The following is a 14,508-nucleotide window of genomic DNA, read 5'->3' as shown; positions in this document are numbered from 1 at the left end:
CAAAATATGTGATAAAGATAAAAATCTCTCTTCCCTGGTGACACCCTGAGGAGCCTAATGGAGCATGAATAATGCTGAAATTACATAGAATCCTTCTTCTAGAGTGCTCAAAGGGCTTTACACATGATATTTATTAATTCCCGTATTAGACAATTGGGAGGAGGGTTCCACGCATTCTTTTCATTTTAAACAAGAAAACTGAGGCCTATCACTGCAGTCTTCTTCCAGATTTGATAAAATGGATGGGTGAAATTAAGACAAGTTCTCTCAACTACTAGCAACACCAGTGTTTTACTAGAAAAAATCCCTACCATTTGAGACAGTTCAACTTACTTCCGACAATTCTGGTTTTACTTAGGTTCCAGTCCTGAAGTAAATAAGAATGAACTCATTTTCACCTGTGCCATGGATGGGTTTGATGTTTAAGAAACAAAAGTAGAGAGATTATTTTCAACTAATTGCAGCCACTCTTATAAATAGGAATTCTGGATGTTGAACATCGCAAGAGGTTATTAGCATATACAATGCCAAATTTGATAAATGACTAAAAATGAAATCTCGAGTGCACTTCTCTATGTTCAGGTTAACTGTTCTCAAGGTTCAACACCAACCAAATTACAGACAAGTAATATAAAAGAGCTGTAGCTCTGGAATTAAAATCCTAGCTGCAGTACCTTGGAAAGCTGGTCAGTTACGTACCATCTCAGCACTTGTTTCCTGCATCTGTAAAATGGTAGTCACTGTATTTACTGTTCAGGGTGGCAAGGTAGAATGATATGGCAACTGTTCTGAAACAGCTAAGTAAGCATTCACTGGGTACACAGTATGTCAGCAAATACCACTGCAGGCCTGTACCCCACAAGAACCTCACTGCAGCTTATCACCTCCATGAGGGATGAGCAATTTGAAAGAATTTCCAGGAGATAGAAGAAAACTTCACCTGGCAAAGGAAAAAAAAAACAAAACACCCATTCAATTAGTCTCACTTAGGTTCCAATTCAATCAACTTTTAGAAGGCTTCCTGAAATGCTGTGTTGGGAAAGACTCTACAGATCTGGCTCAGCTCAGAAGGGAGTTCTACCAAGGGTCTTCATTGTGAAGAGCAGGGAGAAGTGGCACATTCCACCCAACTGCCCCTCCTGCACCAAATGGGCCTCTCACAATTAAAATATATGGCAATTTTCTGAGTTCTCTTTTGTACTAGAAGTTTTGACCTATGAATTTTGAAAGCAGAAAGTTTCACCAAGCATGAGAGTACATGCCTGAAACCCCAGCTACTCAGGAGGCAGAAATCAGAAGAATCGTGGTTCCAGGCCAGCCAAGGCAAAAAGTTAGAAGCCCTTATCTCAACAAAAACCTAGGCATGGTAGCACATGCCTGTAATCTCAACTATGTGGGAGGTGTAGGTAAGAAGAGGATTGCATCCAGGATGGCCTGAACAAAAATGCAAGACCTTAACCAGAAAACAACTAAAGTAAAGAAGCTGTGGATGGAGCACAAGTGGTAGTGTGCCTGCCTGGCAAGCAAGCAAGCAACTTAGGGAGGAGTAGGGAAGGCCAACTCCACACATGCTGTAAACATTAAAATGACACAATTTGGGATAGACACTAATGTCAGTATTTGAATGAAGAGCACTTTAAAACAATCCAGGCCTGTCTTGTGGTACAGGCCTATAATCCCAACACTAGGAAGGCAGAGGCAGGTGGATCATGAGTTTGAGGCCAGCCTGGGCTACACAGTGAATTCGAGTCCAGCCTGGGATACACAGTGAGACTCTGTCTCAAAAACAAAACCAAACAATATTGGTCCCCTGGAACTGAACCACTGGATTTGCTCCACTCAGCTCTCTATCTGGTTCTCCACAGTGATCAAGAATCAGGATAAGATCAAGAAAATATACACACAATGGAGTTTACTCAGCAATAAGAAATAATGACATGTGGTTTGAAGGTAAATGGATACGACTGGAGGACTTATGTTAAGTGAAGTAAGCCAAGCTCAGAAAGACAAAAGCTACATGTTTTCTCTCACACATGGAAGACAGATCTGAAAGATAAACACACACACAAAAACAAGCATGATCATATGCAAACTCATATGTAGAACATGTTTGTAATAGTGAAACTACTCTATTGCACATGAGGAAAGAAGGAAAGGAAAAGAGAATGATAGAGTATCATAATACTGTAAAATACAACATCTGTAAAGGTAGAAGATATAAGGATATGTATAGAAAGTTGTTGAAAAATGGGGGTATGGGAGGTAAAGGGGTAAGGAATAGAAGGAGTTGAGTGGACCAAAGTAAAGCACACTCACAGTGAGGATCACTGAGACACCCCTTTGAACATCAACTTAAATGTTAATAATAAAAGGCAGGACTGTAAAACAGATATAGTGTTTTCGGGGGGTACTAGTGGGAAAGTGAATGAAGGAGATTAAGGTGACGGTATATAGTTGACAACCTTCATATACATATATGCAACAGAACAAAGAAACCTCTTGCAATTGCTTTAAGTGAATGTGGAGGGAGTTGGAGGAGAGACAGTGGGGTGATGTAACTAATATACATTATAAGTCTAATCGAAATTGTCACTATTATCCCCTCCTGTATAATGAATACATCGTAATAAAAAAATTTGATAAAAAGAATCAGGATGAACTTATCTCTAATAAGAGGAAAGAAGCTACTTTTAAGAAATGACCATTAAGCCACCAAATTTTTATTTTTTAAGGGTGACAATTTTTAGAAAGCAGTTCATTTAACCTGATCCTACTGAGCACAAAAATGGAACAATCAAATGGGTCCTTTTTTTCCCTCCCTAAATTTAACAACACTGAAGAAGAAAAGGGTGACTGAAAAAAAAGTGTGTGAAAAAGCAAAACAGTTTGAGAAATGAACTGTGATAGAAAACTATGTCATGTTTCATGCAGTAAAAGAACAAATACTACCCTCAAAAAAGAATTCAACATCACAAATTACAGCTGAAACACCTACATCAAAAAATGAAGATTTAAAAAAAAAGTTAAGTAGCCATACATGGATTAAGAGATAAAATATGATAGATATGTAGTACTAGATTTAGTACACAATGGCTTGCTAGAGATGTAAATTCTTCTGGGGTGGCCCCATACTCCATTTGACATGAATTAAACTTACAATGAAGACTGAGTCTAGAGAAAGGCCACAAATCCTAACAAATGACCACAGGCACACAGGCTGCCCTAAACCAGAGGGCCAAGGGAACCTTTACCCCACTGCCAAAGCTCATAACGTAGCCTGCCAAAGATCAATGAAGCGACATGGTTTTCTTTGCATACAACGCTTGAACCCAGGTAACATTAAGAAAGAAAACCGAAAGCATACTCAGTCCTGCTGTTCCATACAGCAAAAACTTTCCCAACCCAAACCTAAGTCATTCCATGCACTACACAATTCCTTCTCCAAGCCTGCTGAGGAACCCCCATTCCAAATGCACAGATCTCAACGGGGTAAGATGGAAAGGAAATGAAAGCTGCACTATTCTGCACCAAACAGGTAAAAAGCAAACGTAAGCCTCTCTTACCAGTGACATCTTTGTTACTGAGGTTCTTGGGAAATGGTGAGGAGATAAAGTCAAAGGGAGTTCCTCACATTTTCCTTGGGGATCTTATAAATAAGGCATGCTCTTCCAAACTGGACATACTTTACTGGTAGCTTTAGAAGCTTAAAGGGGAAGTGTAGAAGACAAACAGGATGCCTTATAAAACACATGGTGAGACTTTCATTTTTGGTTTGATGTTATTTGCCTTATAGGAGGATAAAAGCAACTTATGTCACTGACTCACTAAATGATAAGTAATGCTATCAAATACCATTTTCCCTCTATTCACTTTCCTTTTGAGTGCTGTGATAGTCTTCCTAGCTGTGATATTCTTCATCTGTCACCCCTAGGGGAACAAGACTCCCAAGTCCCTACTCTTTACATCTCATGTGAATTTTAGCCTCTGTTAAGCCCCCACTAAATTTTCTAGATGGGCAGTTAACCAGCTCTCTAAATAAGAGAAGCAAACAGGCTCACTGCTCTTCTTTCTTTACTAATACTCTCTCCTGACTTTGCTATATTGTGCTATGTTATCACCATGATCTCATTGACAAGTACTCAGAGCCATGAATCAAGACTAAAAGCCTTCTCCTTACTTCCCAAACCCCGTAAATTCTGAAAGCCTGTCCATTCTCACTGCTCAATGCCCTCAACTGTCCCCTACATGCCTTCCAGACCACTTCTATCAAGTGTGGGCTTGGACCTTTGCACCTACTGTAAATGATAATCCCAACTCTATCATTCCATACTTTCCAACCATTCCATATATACCACTCCACCAATTGTCAAACTCATTCTCCTAGGTGATGTTTAAAGTTCCCACAAATCACCAATTAAAGTTTTGTCCAAACCCCTACAATCCAGCTCTAACCTGCCTGTCTAGCTTTAGCTTCTCCTCCTCCTTTATGAAAAATACTTAGCAGACAGTCTAATTAGACTATTTGATGTCTCTTGCATACTGATTCGAGCTTTCCTCACTTGACAAAGTGCTCCCTCTGCTCTTTTTGGAATACCCTCCCCCAGCATTCTACTTTTGAAAATATCCTTATTTTCTGATGACACACCTTCCATGAAATTCCCTCATACCCAAATGAAAGGGATGTCCTCTTCCCCAGTGTCTTAGGATCCTTGAGCAATCAGCACTCTACAACCTTGGATTTTCTCTCCTTAATAGCAAGAACTAACTTATTGCTCTTTGTTCCTCCCATCCCCACAGCACCTGCCAAACTGCTCTGTGCAGTTTGTCAGACAGTCAACCAATATATGCTAAATAAATAATAAATAAATCTCTTAAAATTCATAGTGGCACTAGTGACACAACAGATACAAGCAGACTGATTTTAACTATTTCATTATTCTACCTGATCTTTAACAAACACCCCTAGGGCAGGTAGGGGTCAATAATTCCTGTTTTATAAAAACTCAAGATGCAAAGAGATTACTATTTATTCACAGAGCAGTCTTCTGAGTATAACTGAACCTGTTCACTAACTAATTCAATGTCACTCTGTTGGTCTGTGATATAATTCTCCTGAAATGAGTCTCCTTAGAAATGGAATTGCTAGATGTACTGGTTAGACTTTCCTCCTACTGAATTTCCATTTATTTTACTTCAACATGTCTCTAAAACCTAACTCATAAAGCAATCTTCTAGAGGTGGGAAAATGCGTATCTCCCTCACAATGTAAGTTGAAGAGGTCTTTCCTTGTCCCACAAATTGTCAACATAGGCTGAAAGCTAAAATACAGAATAATAAAATAGACACTAGCATCCATAATTTAAAATTTGCTAGGCTTCCAGAATAGGGAAAGGAATGTAAACCTCCTTTAATAAGTTCTTTAAAATAAATATTGATTGCCATATACCTGGAAAGAAAGTGAGCAGCCCATTACACTGCCCTGAGATGGGAACACATTTCTAAGATACTATAAAAAGCAGTTTATAGCCTTTAGGGATAAATCTCCATCTCTAATCAGTTTCTAATTTGTTTTCAACCAGAGGTAGCTAAGCTACAGCCTGTGGATCAAATGCCACCCTACTGCCGACTTTTTAAAATAAAGTTTTATTGAAATCTGGTCATGTGAATGGACTCATAAAATGTGGTACTTATACACAATGGAGTTTTACTCAGCCATGAAGAAGAATGAACTCTTATCACTCACAAGTAAATGGATGGAACTCAAGAACATCATCCTGAGCGAGGTTAGCCAGGCCCAGAAGACCAAAAATCTTATGTTCTCCCTCGTATGCAGACTTTAGATCTAGGGCCAAGGCAGTATTGTTGTTGGACTTGGGTCACACGCTAAGGGGAGAGCACATAGGGGAGGAATGGGGATAGGTAGGAAACCCAAAACTTGAAAGTGTTTGATGTGCCCACTTCAAAGGAACTAATACAGTAACCTTAAAGTGACAGAGGTCACTATGGGAAGGGGATCAGGAACTAGTGAAGAGGTCAGATAGAGATGAATCAACTTGGGTTGTAATACACTTGTGCATGGAAGCAATGCTAGGAATCTCTCTGTATAGCTATCTTTATCTCAACTAGCAAAAACTCTTTGTCTTTCTTATTATTGCTTATGTCTTCTCTTCAACAAAAGTGGAGAAAAGGGCAGAACAAGTTCTGCCTGGAAGCGAGGGGGGTGGAGGGGAAGGGGAGGGGGCAGAGGAGCAGTGGGGAGAAATGACCCCAACAATGTATGCACATATGAATAAAGAGGGGAAAAAAAAGAAATCTGGTCATGCCTATTCTTCTACACATACAGTTGCTTGTGCCTACACAGACAGAGTTGAATAGTTACTATAGACATCAGGCATCTACCTAACATGTTTACTATCTGGTCTTCACAGAAAATGCTTGCCAACCCCTCTATTTTAATCTGTGTAAAATGGGTCTTTTTTCCCATCAATATCACTTCCAAAAATTCACCTTGAAGAAATAAACATACTAGTGCAAACAAGAACATTCATACTGAAGCACCACTCTTTTTTTTTTTAAGTCTACAAATCAAGAACTCACTAAAAAAACTGTGATACAAAGTCACCCCAATATTCCATTAAAAATCATGATGGATCCGGGCACTGGTAGCTCACACCTGTAATCCTAGCTTCTCACAGGAGGCAGAGATCAGGAGGATTATGGTTCGAAGCTAATGAGGGCAAACAGTTTGTGAGACCCATCTCCAAAAAACACCCAACCAAAAGAGGGCTGGTGGAGTGGATCAAGTGGTAGAGAGCCTGCCTAACAAGCAAGAGGCCCTGAGTTAAGACCCCAGTACTGCAACCCCCTCCCCCAAAAAATCACGATCCCTTCTTCCCTTCCTTCCATCCCTCCTTCCTTGCTTCCTTCCATCCATCCATCCTTCCTTCCATCCATCCATCTACCCATCCTTCCATCCATCCATCCATCCTTCCTTCCATCCATCCATCCATCCTTCCATCCATCCATCCATCCATCCATCCATCCATCCTGCCTGCCTGCCTGCCTACCTACCTACTAGGGAATAAATCCAAGGCCTCAAGGATGCTGAACACTCACTCTACCACTGAGCTATACACCCAGCCCCTCTGATGGATATCTGTATTTACAGTCATAGATAGGTATCTATGACATTGTTGAGTTAAAAGAAGTAAGCCACATACAGTTAAATCACTTTATATAACTAGCAACTATCCATACATGTCTATGAACTTGTAAACAAAAGATAACTAAAAAGATGTTAATAAAATGGTTCCTTAGTGGTGGCCCTTAAGACAGTTTTCTCTCTTCTTTCGAGTTTCCTCAATCAGATATACATGTATCCTTTCTACAAAAGTTGTATGAAAATGTTGAAAACTGTTAAAAATTAGAATCAGTGTGCAAAGTTTAGATTCTGCATTTTATAAAGCTCCAGGTTTCTGAGAAAGCTAAGAAGGTGTTTTTTAGGTGGAGTGTTTTTGTTTGTTTGCTTTGTTTTGTTATTGCCATTTGGGTTTCTTCTTTTTCTTTGTTTTAAACACTAGAAGGCTCTAAGGCTTACCAAAAACCTGAACATCTAGGAAGTGGCACCTCACTACACGAGACAACCTAAATAATGACAGGAAAATGTCAAAAAAGTATGCATGGGTTAAATGGAGGGAGAGAGGTTAACAGAACAGTCCCTTGATGGGAATGTATTAATTCAATCAATTCCTTGCTTCTGGGTTCCCATAAAAAGGTTCATAAAGTACCCAAAAGCCACATAAGATTTTAGAATTATGCTACTCAGTGACTGATTCTCAGTGAACAGTAAGAAAAAAAAAGATTTCTCTCCACTCTCACTTTTCTTCAACAAAAGTAAGCTTCTATGATTGGAACAAGTAGTTATTTAACCAGTAATTGAAAAGGCCAAGTGTGTACATGATGCAAGGAATAAGAACCCTTTGCCATGGCTGATGAACAGAAAATGAGAAAATGCTGCATACAGCTTGCAAACTACAGTAGTAATCAACAAAAGAAGAAACTTGTAGTAACAACGCAGCTCACCCACTCTGTGCCAGACTTTTTAGGCATCACTTCTAAGCCCCAACTTATTAGCAAAGCAACTGAGGTTCAAGAAGGTTACAAAACTTTTCCCAAGTCACATAAAGAAGAGATCCATTCAGGACTAGAGGCGTGGCTCCAGTGGCAGCACCCTTGCCCAGCAGTGCTCTGAGTTCAGACCCAAATATCACAAAAATCAGAGGCAGGAGAGGAAGGGCAAAAGAAAGGGAGGGAAGGAAGAGATGCAAATGCAGGTCTGAACTCTTTGCAATGTGCTCATGAAAGAGAAATTGTATTTCTAATGACAAAGTACTACATAAAATCCCAATATAAATTTTCTAAGTGAGAAAACTTGAAGTTCCTGTTTTATAAAAGATACTACAAAATTTTCATGTCAATTATATTGTGTTATAGGAAATTTATTTAAAACAGTGCTTTTTAACATTCTTCCAATTAAACTGATCCATTTTCTGTCCTTACCTTTGTTCATACATGCATATATGATAGGTATACATCTTTTACAGATATGCTATACCATTATACAGACACCAAAACTTTTCATTATCTTCAAACTGAAATAGAATCATATACATTTGTAGACAAAGACTCCAATTAAACACAGAACTGTGGCTTGGTTTGTCAGACTCTTCCCCACACTAAAATTATTTCATTAGTGTGAATTAAACAAAATCCTGTATACCCTGAAAATTGACATGTGAAAATTGTATAATGAAGCCAGGCACAAGGACAGAGAGGGAAAGGATTGTGGTTTGAGGCAAGCGGGGGCAAAAATTTAGAAAGACACCATCTCAACCAATAAAAGCTGGCTGTAGTGGTACTTGCCTGTCATCCCAGCTGCTCACGAAGCATAAATAGGAGGATCACCGTCCAGGGTAGCCTGGGCATAATGCGAGACCCTATTCAAAAAATAAAATAAAAAGGGCTGGGGACATAGCTCAAGTGGTAGCACACCTGCCTAGCAACTAGTGTGAGGCCCTGAGTTCAAAACCCCAGTACCATAAAAAAAAAAATGTTGTATAATGAAAAAAACTCAATTTTTTACAATGGTATTTAGATATATTATCTTTTAAAATTATACAGATTATCTTCTCCTGTGAATTCCACATAGTAAACTTCCTAGCAGAAGATAAACAAAACCTTTAATTTACAGATGGAGACACAGAAGTCTAGCTAGCCTCATTTCCTGGGGTACCAGGACAGCAGGGTACTGTTTTCTTCTAACCAAGTACTCCATTAATCCCAGGTAGGGACCCAAAAGACAGAACTCTGTAGCTCTCCCCCAGAGCTGCTTAAGATTGCCTTCCTTGTAAAATCTAACTTGGAAAAAAGAAAAGAGTGGGTTCCACAACTAACGTATTCCGTTTTTAAGAAATGTTTACTTAAACTTCATCATAAGTTATAGATAAAGAACGTGGCAGAGAGAAAGCAAGAGGCTTGATGTCCATCTTGCTGGAAACAGATGTCTTTACTTCCTCAACTGTACAGTGACAACACAGGTACCTGCCCTCAATGCTTTTATAAGCATAAATAGTAAGGTGACACAGGTATCACACCTAGCACATTATATTACTAAAAGGTAGCTGTGAAAGTATTAGTTATCAATTCTCATTCTGTAATTCTCACTAACAGACCAAAGGAAACACTAAGTCAAATATTTGTTTTAGATCTTGAGATACAGTGTGTGCTCAAACTTGGGTCGACTTAAAAAAACAAACAAACTAGACATTAGGCAAAATAACAGTACTAATCAGAGACCACAGTACATGTTAATGTACTACATGAGGATACTTACTTTTAACTAAAAACATAATCCAGGGGTAAAAATAATAAAAAGAAACACAATGCTTTGCTCAATACTTAAGCATTGTACAAGACTCTAAATGAAAATAAAATATTGCCCACATACACATGTATGCTGCTTGCTATTTTAGTTTTATATAAGGGATAAACATTATTAGCTTCAGTATGATCTTAATTGCATGATTACAAGTGAATTTTCACAAAACAAAGGAGAGGCAAGGGTCTTGTAAAAATCAATATCAAGCTCTACTATCAAGTGTTAATGAATGTAATAAAGAAGGAAGTCTTAATTCTAGCAAATGATTAGAAGAGATGATACAAAGACAAACAAGACCCAACTGAATCTGCCAACTTTACCTCTCATGTACCTTTAGCCATAAGTTGTATTCCAGAATAACAGCCTCCCTCCAACGTCCATACAGTTCAAGATGGTAAGATTTTTGCAGTGATAAAGACATAGACTAATGGATATATTACAAGAGTTTCTTAAATAAGAAAAAAGAAAAACAAGGTTTTCTACTGGTGGCCTAATATCTCCTTTCCTATGAATAAATGAAGACAGTTATTTTTATTTAAACTTATCCCCCCTCTTCCCATTGTTTCTAAAAATTCAAACTTCCCAAAGTGAAAACACAGGAGAGCAAGCCACTACACAATTCAAAGGAGAAAGATGCAGTTTCAAGAGGACCACAACTTCAAATGTGTTGTCTTGTTTTATCTTTCCAATATCCTTAAGTTCAGTGTCCTTTCCCCATTCCATAATTGAAAAATGTAACTCACTGGTGGAGCACTTTTCCTAACATGCACAAAGTCCAGAGTTCAATCCCCAGCACCACAAAAAACAATTCTAATAATAATAATTTTTTAGTAAATAAAGGTCAGGTGGTAAACTCCCGTAACCCCAACACTTGGGAGGCTGAGCAGGAGGATCTTGACCTTGAGGTCAGTCTGGTTTACAGATGAAGACAATTTCAAAAAAAAAAAAAAATGGAAAGAAAGAAAAAGGTCAGGGCTAAGTGACTGAAGCAAGGTCTAGGGGCAGGGCTCAAGCAACGTGGAGGAACACCTGAACTCAGGACCCCAATGCCAAACTTCAGTGTCTGGCACAAGAGGTAAAAAAAATGCTGAAACACATTATTCACAATAGCCAAGTTATGGAAACAACCAAGATGCCCCACCACTGACGAATGGATTAAGAAAATGTGGTATCACAGCAACTAAGAGATAGCATAGATAAATGGGACCTCATAAAACTAAAAAGCTTCTGTTCATCAAAAGAAATGGTCTCTAAACTGAAGAGAACACCCACAGAGTGGGAGAAAATATTTGCCAACTATACATCAGACAAAGGACTGATAACCAGAATATACAGGGAACTTAAAAAACTAAATTTTCCCAAAACTAATGAACCAATAAAGAAATGGGCAGGTGAACTAAACAGAACTTTCTCAAAAGAAGAAATTCAAATGGCCAGAAAACACATGAAAAAATGCTCACCATCTCTAGCAATAAAGTAAATGCAAATTAAAACCACACTAAGATTCCACCTCACCCCTGTTAGAATAGGCATCATCAGCAACACCACCAACAACAGGTGTTGGCGAGGATGCGGGAAAAAGGAACCCTCTTACACTGTTGGTGGGAATGTAAACTAGTACAACCACTCTGGAAAAAAATTTGGAGGCTACTTAAAAAGCTGGACATCGATCTACCATTTGATCCAGCAATACCACTCTTGGGGATATACCCAAAAGACTGTTACTCCAGAGGCACCTGCACATCCATGTTTATTGCGGCACTATTCACAATAGCCAAGTTATGGAAACAGCCAAGATGCCCCAGCACTGACGAATGGATTAAGAAAATGTGGTATCTATACACAATGGAATTTTATGCAGCCATGAAGAAGAACGAAATGTTATCATTCGCTGGTAAATGGATGGAATTGGAGAACATCATTCTGAGTGAGGTTAGCCTGGCTCAAAAGACCAAAAATCGTATGTTCTCCCTCATATGTGGACATTAGATCAAGGGCAAACACAACAAGGGGATTGGACTATGAGCACATGATAAAAGCGAGAGCACACAAGGGAGGGGTGAGGATAGGTAAGACACCTAAAAAACTAGCTAGCATTTGTTGCCCTTAATGCAGAGAAACTAAAGCAGATACCTTAAAGCAACTGAGGCCAATAGGAAAAGGGGACCAGGAACTAGAGAAAAGGTTAGATTAAAAAGAATTAACCTAGAAGGTAACACCCACGCACAGGAAATCAATGTGAGTCAATGCCCTGTATAGCTATCCTTATCTCAACCAGCAAAACCCCTTGTTCCTTCCTATTATTGCTTATACTCTCTCTACAACAAAATTAGAGATAAGGGCAAAATAGTTTCTGCTGGGTATTGAGGGGGGGAGCGGGAGGGGGTGGAGTGGGTGGTAAGGGAGGGGGTGGGGGCAGGGGGGAGAAATGAACCAAGCCTTGTATGCACATATGAATAATAAAAGAAAAATGAAAAAAATAAATAAATAAATAAATAAAAAAAGAAAATGTGGTATCTATACACAATGGAATTCTATGCAGCCATGAAGAAGAACGAAATGTTATCATTCGCTGGTAAATGCATGGAATTGGAGAACATCATTCTGAGTGAGGTTAGCCTGGCCCAAAAGACCAAAAATCATATGTTCTCCCTCATATGCGGACATTAGATCAAGGGCAGACACAACAAGGGGAATGAACTTTGAGCACATGATAAAAGCGAGAGCACACAAGGGAGGGGTGAGGATAGGTAAGACATCTAAAAAATTAGCTAGCATTTGTTGCCCTCAACGCAGAGAAACTAAAGCAGATACCTTAAAAGCAACTGAGGCCAATAGGAGAAGGGGACCAGGAACTAGAGAAAAGGTTAGATCAAGAAGAATTAACCTAGAAGGTAACACACACGCACAGGAAATCAATGTGAGTCAACTCCCTGTATAGCTATCCTTATCTCAACTAGCAAAAACCCTTGTTCCTTCCTATTATTGCTTATACTCTCTCTTCAACAAAATTAGAGATAAGGGCAAAATAGTTTCTGCCGGGTATCGAGGGGGTAGGGGGAAGAGGGAGGGGGCGGTGTGGATGGTAAGGGAGGGGGTGGAGGCAGGGGGGAGAAATGACCCAAGCATTGTATGCACACATGAATAATAAAAAAATAAAAATTAAAAAAAAATGCTGAAACAACACACATATATAAACAAGTATTGATATGTTTTAAGAAAATCTGACTTTTAGAAAAGAAAACACCCTTAATCAAGTGAAATTTTCTTATTAGGAAGATGTAACGTTGGAATAAATTCCACTCTTTCCCTTTTGGAGTATGAAAGGAAACGCTTAATAAATCATATTGGAATGGATTGAACACAACTACAACATCCTTTACACAATTCTAAAAAACTGCTTCCGTGATCAGGAAACCATCTTTTTAGATAATCTAAATAGATATGATCGATTTTTTGATTTTTTTTCTTATTTTAGCATTTTAATTTTTCTACTACTTAGAAAAAAAAAACTAACTTTGAAATTGGTTACAAGCAAAAAGAAGGAGCAGGGGGAGAAAACTTCCAGTGTAAAGTAACGTTCTCTTGAAAAATCACATTTAAAAATTTCCAACTGAAAACAAAAATCACCAAAACTCCCACCATCACATTACCAGATCCAACAGAGTAAAAAGAAGTAATTCTTTGAGTATTTTTTAAAATGTAAGGAAAAATACTTAATAAATTCACCCAAAATTTGAAGTGTCAAGTCTACACATAAATCTTGATTTTGCTGTAAAGTTGATTGCTTGTTGGTTTAAGACTTCCCATAAATAATGTCAATATACCTGTTTAAAAAGAACAAACTATCATACAAACACCACCAATTAGATTAAACTCAGGAGGTCTATCTTGACAAAATCATTTTATAGAAATACATAAATCATGCACTTAGAACCCCATATAAACAGGGCACACGGGCCCACTCACAGTTTACATTTCTATATAACGTTATTGAGTTAAGTTTCTGTTACATAACATTTTTTAAGTGATAACTTAATCAGTGGAAAACTATCTTAGTTTATCAGCTCTACAAGTTTTTCCTTGCAACTATATTTGGCAGTTATCAAAGTGTTCATAAACACTCAAAAACACACTAACAGATGCCCACACATACATACATACATATGCACTATTAAGGAAGTGAAAATAACACTGCAAAAGAACAGGAAAACAAAGAAAGTATTAAGGTTTGAAAGTATAGAGAAATATGTAGTTCAAAACTAAAATTCAAATTCTATGGTATCTTCTCTTAGGTAATCCTAAAATAAACATATTTCTGCTGTTCACTAGGAAACAATTAGACACATGAATATTTGACAAAGGCACAGTGCAAAATCAGAAAGCTGTTCCATACATCCACATTTTAATCTGTTATAAATTAAGTCAGATCAAATCATGAAACGACCTGGAATGTTATATGTACAGTGCAAAATTACAAGTGAAGTCAAGTCGTGTACACCCTCTGTAACTGTATGCCTAAAACAACTGAAACCATGAATGAGATGGTCAGAGTTTCCCCTGGAGAGGGA

General features: G+C 38.3%; 1 protein-coding gene across 18 annotated transcripts in view; it reads right to left on the bottom strand.

Moving 5' to 3' along the window:
- The window catches only part of Bnc2 (basonuclin zinc finger protein 2), a 420,512-nt gene that overhangs the window by 256,244 nt on the left and 149,760 nt on the right, over positions 1-14,508 (bottom strand). Inside the window, exon 2 of one of the 18 annotated variants that reach the window (XM_074051780.1) lies at positions 8,923-8,996. The exons of the other annotated variants lie outside the window; for them this stretch is intronic. The gene's annotated coding sequence lies outside the window, so the exon portion shown is untranslated. The remainder of the gene's footprint in view (positions 1-8,922; positions 8,997-14,508) is intronic. 18 annotated transcript variants of the gene reach the window in all.

This window comes from Castor canadensis, chromosome 13, assembly GCF_047511655.1.
Source record: "Castor canadensis chromosome 13, mCasCan1.hap1v2, whole genome shotgun sequence".
Classification (NCBI taxonomy): Eukaryota; Metazoa; Chordata; class Mammalia; order Rodentia; family Castoridae; genus Castor; species Castor canadensis.
This window is presented reverse-complemented; position numbering and strand designations above follow the sequence as displayed.